Genomic DNA, 7,469 nt, shown 5'->3' with positions numbered 1-7,469 from the left:
GCTGTTTTTCATGTAACAATAACGTAATGTAACCGTAGCCTCAGTAATTATTGTTACATTTACAATTAATCGGTTCCTCACCCAACTTTGCATTCCGGCAATTAGTCTCCAATGTAACAATAATATTTTTATTATTGTTACATTTCCATGTAACCGTAGCCAGTGCCTTGTAAAAATCATGCAGAAGGTGATTCATGACATGTCACAGAAGTAATTTTTTTTGCCCTATATCATAAGAACTTTGGTAGATGAGTAAAATTCTGTCTTTATTTTCCCTGTATTATGCCCGTTGCCATGGTAACCATCAAATCAACATTTTGCTTGAATATGTGAAAAAAGACCCTTTTTGAAAATATAAAATAACGGAATTTAAAGTCCCATAGAAATATTGTTAATCAATACAAACAATATGTATATTTACAGTATTGACAAACAAAACCCCAAACTATACAAAAACATTAAAATTGTGAATTTACTAAATAGTTTGTTTCCATAGCAACCATTTAAAAATGTGTTAAATTTCGAAAATGAAAAATTTCAAAAACTCCTAAATTTTTAATCTGTTTATCTCCCAAGACCAACAATACCATGAAATGTCATTGACAAATTTTGAAAGACCACATTCTATATATTCATAAAATAAAAAGAAAGTCGTGCGTTTTTTTTTTCTTTAAAAAAAAAATTTTAGTCAAAAATTGTCAATTTTCACCAAAATTCAGATTAACAATCAGATGAATAATCAAACATTTAGTAACTTAAAAAGCTAAAATATTCCATTTATATGTGCAATTCTGACACGCATTTGTTAATTTTAAACAAAAATATATAGTAAATGAAGATAGACTTGTACAAAATGAAAAATCATCACTCTGGGTATGGTCCACCCCCCTTTTTTCGATTTTTTTTTTTTTTTTTTTTCAAAATTATAAAATTTGTTGAAAAAAAACGTGGTATCTCATTTAGTTTACTTGTGAACTAAGTATTTTAAGAATTTAAGCATAACACAACTTCTAAAGTTGAGGGCATCATATGTACCCCCTCCCTTCAATCTTATATGTAAGATTTCTCAGAAGTTTAAAAAAAAAATGGTAATACGCATAACCCGTTGTAGTATCTAAGACTGATGCTGTCAGTGAAAAAGAATAATGTTGAATCCAAAACTTAATTACTAGTAAGTCTATGTATAAAAATAAGACGATGTGTTGTAATTGTCAATGAGACAATTAACTCTCCACCAGAGAGCAAAGACATAGAAATAAACAACCACAGGTCACCGTATATCCTTCAACAATGAGCATAACATGATTATCTAGAAAAACAAATCTTAATGAACATTTAAAAAAAAAAATAGCTCAGGATACTTTGTCTTTCAAAATGGCTATGAAAAAGTTACAGGAACAATTTAATGCAACTCATTGTTGGTTTTTGAAACAGATTAATGCTTTAAAAACTTTAAACCTAGACTAAGATCTATTAAGCAAGAAGGTTCACCCTGAAATGTCTGGTTGGTTTTATTTATCATTGAATTACTTTTGAAACTCTGTAAGTGTTATGTAAAGATTTTAATACAAGTATCATATCAACTTAACATTATCAATGTTCTAAGAAAGTGAGGTCAGTGTAAGATGAACTATGTCAGACAGACGAAAAAGAGAGAACGGAAACGGAAAATTCAGCATTTTTTCCAATTTATAAGGGGCATAACTTATTGACAATACATGTTAAACCAATAACATTCTAACTGTTCTGAATTTTATGGAAATAAGCATTGTGTATAAGTTTCAAAACATTTGGTTGTGGCAAACTTCGTGAACTTAAGTTAGAGAACGGAAACAAAAAAGTCAGCACTTTTTTCCATTTATATAATGGTATAACTCTGGAACGGACGTACTTACGGACAAGGGTACAACTTAATACCCCTTTGCTACGGTGGGGGCATACAAATTCTACATGTTCTATCTGAGGAAAAATATACCAACGATCTACATTAAATTGTGCAAGAATTTGTCAATGTTTCTATTGTATATGGTGGAAAAGGACAGCTTGTCTATTATTATTATTTTTAAAAACCTAACTGATTATTATTTGTATACGGCAGAATAATCGATTTTTTTTTATGGTTCTCAAAACATATTTTCCTTGTGGCCTTGAGGACAATTTGCTGGTCCTAACTATTATATACTGTTTTGATTCTCAAACCTTTATGACAACCATGTGCAATGACCATTCATTGAATTTTGCCTAATTTAATCAATTGTTATATTTACACATTTTTATGCCCCGCAGTGGCGGAGGGGGCATTAAGGTTTACCATTGTCCGTCCTTCAGTACGTCCCAAAGTTGGTTTCTGTTCTCTATCTTTAGTTTGCCTCAACCAAATGTTATGAAACTTAATCACATTGCTTATTACCATAAAACACAGACTTAGTTTGAATTTTGGTGGTGTCACTTATACCGTCCAAGAGTTATGCCCCTTTACAGATTGAAAAATTGCTGAATTTTCCGTTTATGTTCTCTAACTTTAGTTTGTCTTTACCAGATGTTATTAAAATTATACATGTAATGCTTAAAACCACCATATACAGATCAACTTTGAATTTTGGTGGTGTCACTTTCACTGTTCTATGCAATGCCTCTTTATACAGGAAAAAAGTTGCTGAATTTTTTGTTTTGTATTTCTTTCTTTAGTTTGCCTCAACAAAATGTTATGAAACTTTTACACAATACTTATCACCATAAAAGTTAGTACACAATTGGTAAGTGTCACTTTTACTGTTCTTCAGTTATGTCCGTTTATAACTTTTATGATATGTAAGCGGGAGCATCATCTGTGTCCAATGGACACATTCCGCATGTATTTCAAATCTTTTACATAAGTTAGATTAATTTATTATATATTAAAATAGAAAAAAGGTTCTGTAGTTCTTCTTCAATTTCAATTTTAACCCAGTTAAATTGACATAGTGACAAATAAGTGTTTGCATAAAGGTTTTGATGTACATGTCGATTTACATTGGAGGTAAATAGTAACAGCCATTATGTGTACATAATCTGACTCTGCGCAATAGTATACTAGTCCACAAAAGAAACGATACAAGGCAATGTATTTTCCATAGATAATGAAATTGGATACACTGTACCAAGCTTAAAACTGTCCATTGGTCTAATCTTTACAGAGTGTTATTTTCTTATCAAAACCACTGTTTTAAGGTAGCACAATACAAAGATTTTTCATCCCCAACCAGACATCTTTAAACTGATGTAATTCCAATCATCTTTCTTTAAATTTTTATAAATGAGGTACCAAATGAAAGAAGAAGGATTAATCTTTCAAATTGTGATAATTTCATTATGACATAATTATTACATAATTAATTGTTATGTACTTAGTTGCCATATTGTGATGTCCATACTTGAATGAATTTAGCTTCTTTGTTATTCATAGCATTCCAAAATATTTTATAGATTCTTGCACAACACAGTTTGACCTCCAAAACTGTGTCTCAGATTTTTCCTAATGTATTTCATTCTCTCATAAATCTACAATGAAATTTGCAACAATAATTCATAAGAGACCACTAAATTCAATAGGGTATAAAATTTGTTCTATTGATGTTTTTGGAAATCTGAGACACAGTTTTGGAGGTCAAGCGGTGTTGTACCAGAATCTATTAAATATTTTGGGATGGTATGAAGAACAAAGACGCTAAATTCATTCAAGTGTGGACATCACAATATAGCAACTCATTACATAATAATTAATTATGTAATAATTATGTCATAATGAAATTATCACTATTTGAAAGATGAATCTTTCTTCTTTCTTTTGGTACCTCATTTATAATATATAAAGCAGGATTAAATGAATTACATCAGTTGAAAGTTGTCCGATTGGGAGTGAACAAATCTTTGTATTGTGCTACCTTAAGACAATTTTGTTATATCAAAAATAGTATTTTTATAAATAAAAAATTCGAAATTAAGTTCTATAATGATGGACAATGGACTTTTTTTAAAGAGTTATGACCCTTAAAAATATTAAAATTTATGGAAAGTGGCCTCGTTAGCGCTCTCGATGGTACAAGTTTTTAATTTTTTATTTTCAGTTTATTTCTAATAGGACGGACGTAGTTTTTTTTAGCTCACCGTTTCAAAGGAACTGTGAAATTTGCCATCACTTGGCGTCCGTTGTCGTCTGTTCGGTGTTAAATATTTGAAACATTTCCACTGAAACTACTGAACCAATTCCAGTAAAACTTAAACTGAATGATCCTTAGGATATCTAGAATAAAGTTTGTGTTTTATTTTCAATTTTGTAAAAAAACATGGCCGCCATTGGTAAAAATAGAACATAGGGGTAACATGCAGTGTGTAGCTTAAATCTCAAACACTAAAGCCTTGAGCAAATTTTCAGATAAATCTAACAACCCATTGTTGGGTTGCGGCCACTAAATTGTTAATTGTACGGAAATTTTGCAGTTTTTGGTTATTATCTTGAATATTATTAATGACAAAGATAAACTGTAAACAGCACAACTTTCAGCAAAGTAAGATCTACAAATAAGTTTATATGACCAAAATTGTCAATTGAATCCTGTGGAGTTATAGCCCTTTAAAGAATTTTTTCACAATTTGTTCATCTAGTTTGCTTACTTTAAAAAAAGTCTTCTTCTGAATATGCTAAATCGATTTCGGCCCAACTTGGGAGTATCTTGTATAAACTTTGTATTTTATTTCCTTGTACTTCAAGAAACTTAGCCACTATGGCTAAAATGGAACATAGGGGTAAAATGCAATTTTTTGCTTTTGAAGAAAAAACGACAGATACAAAGAACATTTAAATGGAATTTTTAAGCCACTCATTGATATATATTGAAAGACACAAATAATCATTGATGCAAAATTTATGAAACTAGGACAGAGTCAATTCTAAAGACCATGAAATAGCACTTAAAGATTTTAAATTTCAATTTGCACAAAACAAGTGTAATTAGGGACGCAGCTATCCTTCATTCAGTTTTCAGCCTTTCTGCTATTTTCTGTTGATTGCTTTGGTTGTTGTCTCTTTGACACATTCCCCATATCTAAAAAAAGATCTTAATATATAACCAGGTGCTCCGCAGGGCGCAGCTTTATACGACCCCAGTGGTTGAACCCTGAACAGTTAGGGCAAATTTGGTCACAATATTCAAGCTTGAATCTGTCTGAATTTGGATTGTGATCAAGTTTTTGAAATAATATAGGTTTTTGTCACAAAATTAATGTGGTCAAAGATCTAACAAATCTATTGCACAATACTTTGCAATTGAAGATTTCTTCTTGAAACTTTTCAAAATTCGAAATTTGAAAAATTTTGAAAAAAAAGGAAGCCCTTCAAAAATTGTAAACAAAAAATCCCCCCCCCCCCCTTGGAGCAATAACCCTTAAACTCAATCCCATGCTTTCCATTGCAGTATTGAACATTGTAGTACAATTTCAGAGAGATCCATGCAATTACACATAAGTTATTGTCTTGAAACTAGAAAAATGCTTGTTTTGACCCCTTTTTGGCCCTTAATTCCTAAACTTTGGCCCCATTACCCCTAAAATGAATCCAAACCTTCTACTTGTGGTTTTAAACATTGCGATATGATTTCAGAGCAATTGAAATACTTTTTCACAAGTTATTATCCTGAAACTAAAAAAATGCTTGTTTTGGGCCCCTTTGGGCCCCTAATTCCTAATCGGTTGGGACCATCATCCCCAAAATCAATCCCAATCTTCCTTTTGTGGTATTGAACCTTCTGAAAAAGTTTCATGAAGATCTATTCACTTAAACTAAAGTTATTATCCGAAAACCAATGTGTCTTCGGGCGACGACGACGCAGACGACGACATCATACCATTATACGATCCCAAAATTTTTTTGGGGTCGTATAAAAATGGTGTAGGGGGTTTCTATTATTGCGCTCACCCTTTGAAGAAATTTCATGTTTTAATGCTCAAAATGTTCACAATTGAATTCCATCTTTTAAATTTTTAATAATTTTTTGAATTTTGAAAAAAGGGGGGGGGGGGGTGTGGCACCATGCCCAGAGAGAAAAAATTCCTTCTCTACCAAAATATCTCTATCAATCATATATTCTCATTTATAATTACCAAATTTGTGTCAGAAATGCACGTATAAATGGAATGTTTTAGCTTTTTCAGTTCAAAATGTTTCAGTATTCATCTGTTTGGTAATCTGAATTTTGGTGAAAATTGACAATTTTTGACTAAAATTATTTTTTTAAAGAAAAAAAAACACACGACTTTCTTTTTATTTTATCAATATATAGAATGTGGTCTTTCAAAATTTGTCAATGACATTTCATGGTATTGTTGGTCTTGGGAGATAAACAGATTTAAAATTAAAGATTTTTTTAAATTTTTCATTTTCGAATTTTAACACATTTTTAAATGGTTGCTATGGAAACAAACTATTTAGTAAATTCAAAATTTTAACGTTTTTGTATAGTTAGGGGTTTTGTTTGTCAATACTGTAAATATGCATATTTTTTGTATTGATAAACTTGATTTCTATGGGACTTTAAAACCCCTTATATTTCAATTTTCAAAGGCTACTTACGAACGTATTTAGGCAACATTTTGTAAGGATGGTTTCCATGGCAACCAAGGTTCAAAAGAAAAAAATTAATGCATGAAACTTATTTTCATACCATACCCTCCTCATAAACAAAATATAAAGACATTTGAAGATGGGTCATGAATCGCCTATCAACAGGAACCTGCATGATTCTTACAAAGACCGGTACTTAAATGGTTATGCCGTGCACCAATAGCAAGGATTCACTATACCAAGCAAGCATTTCTGGTGTAGGATTTCCACCAAAAGCCTTATTGCTGTGATCAACAAATAAAACATTCACTTCCGAAAAACTCTGCTTCATAAGGGCATTAATAATTTGACCATTTGTATTATGAATAAGTGAATCACTCCTAGGTGTTGTGAGCGAAACTATGATTTTCATCGATCCCCATTTTTGTTGCAGTGATAAGATTATATCACCCAACTCTTTAACACAATCTTGTGGTGATTTAGATTTTAAATCATTAGTTAACACATGAAGAACCATTACATCTGGAGGATGATTAAACTTTGAAATGCATTTTCTAGTGTCATCCAGAGTGTATGCAGTAAATTTGGTGATTTACGCTACTGTGGTTAGTTTATCTTCATTGATTCCTTGGATATTTGAAGTACCGATTAAATAAACAGTTTGCTTAACTGATTCTCTTGTAAGATTAGGTTTTGTTTTAGAATCATCAACTTGAGCCTTCGTGAGACGGAGTTCATCTAAAGCATCAGATAATTGTGTTTTAAGAGAAAGAGTTTCATCTTGAACAGTATTAAATTGATGTTTCATGTCTTGATATGCACTTGTTAATTTTTCAATCTCTCAATTCTTTTTATCTAGTCTATTTGAGAT

This window comes from Mytilus edulis, chromosome 2, assembly GCF_963676685.1.
Source record: "Mytilus edulis chromosome 2, xbMytEdul2.2, whole genome shotgun sequence".
In the NCBI taxonomy this organism is placed as follows: Eukaryota; Metazoa; Mollusca; class Bivalvia; order Mytilida; family Mytilidae; genus Mytilus; species Mytilus edulis.
This window is presented reverse-complemented; position numbering follows the sequence as displayed.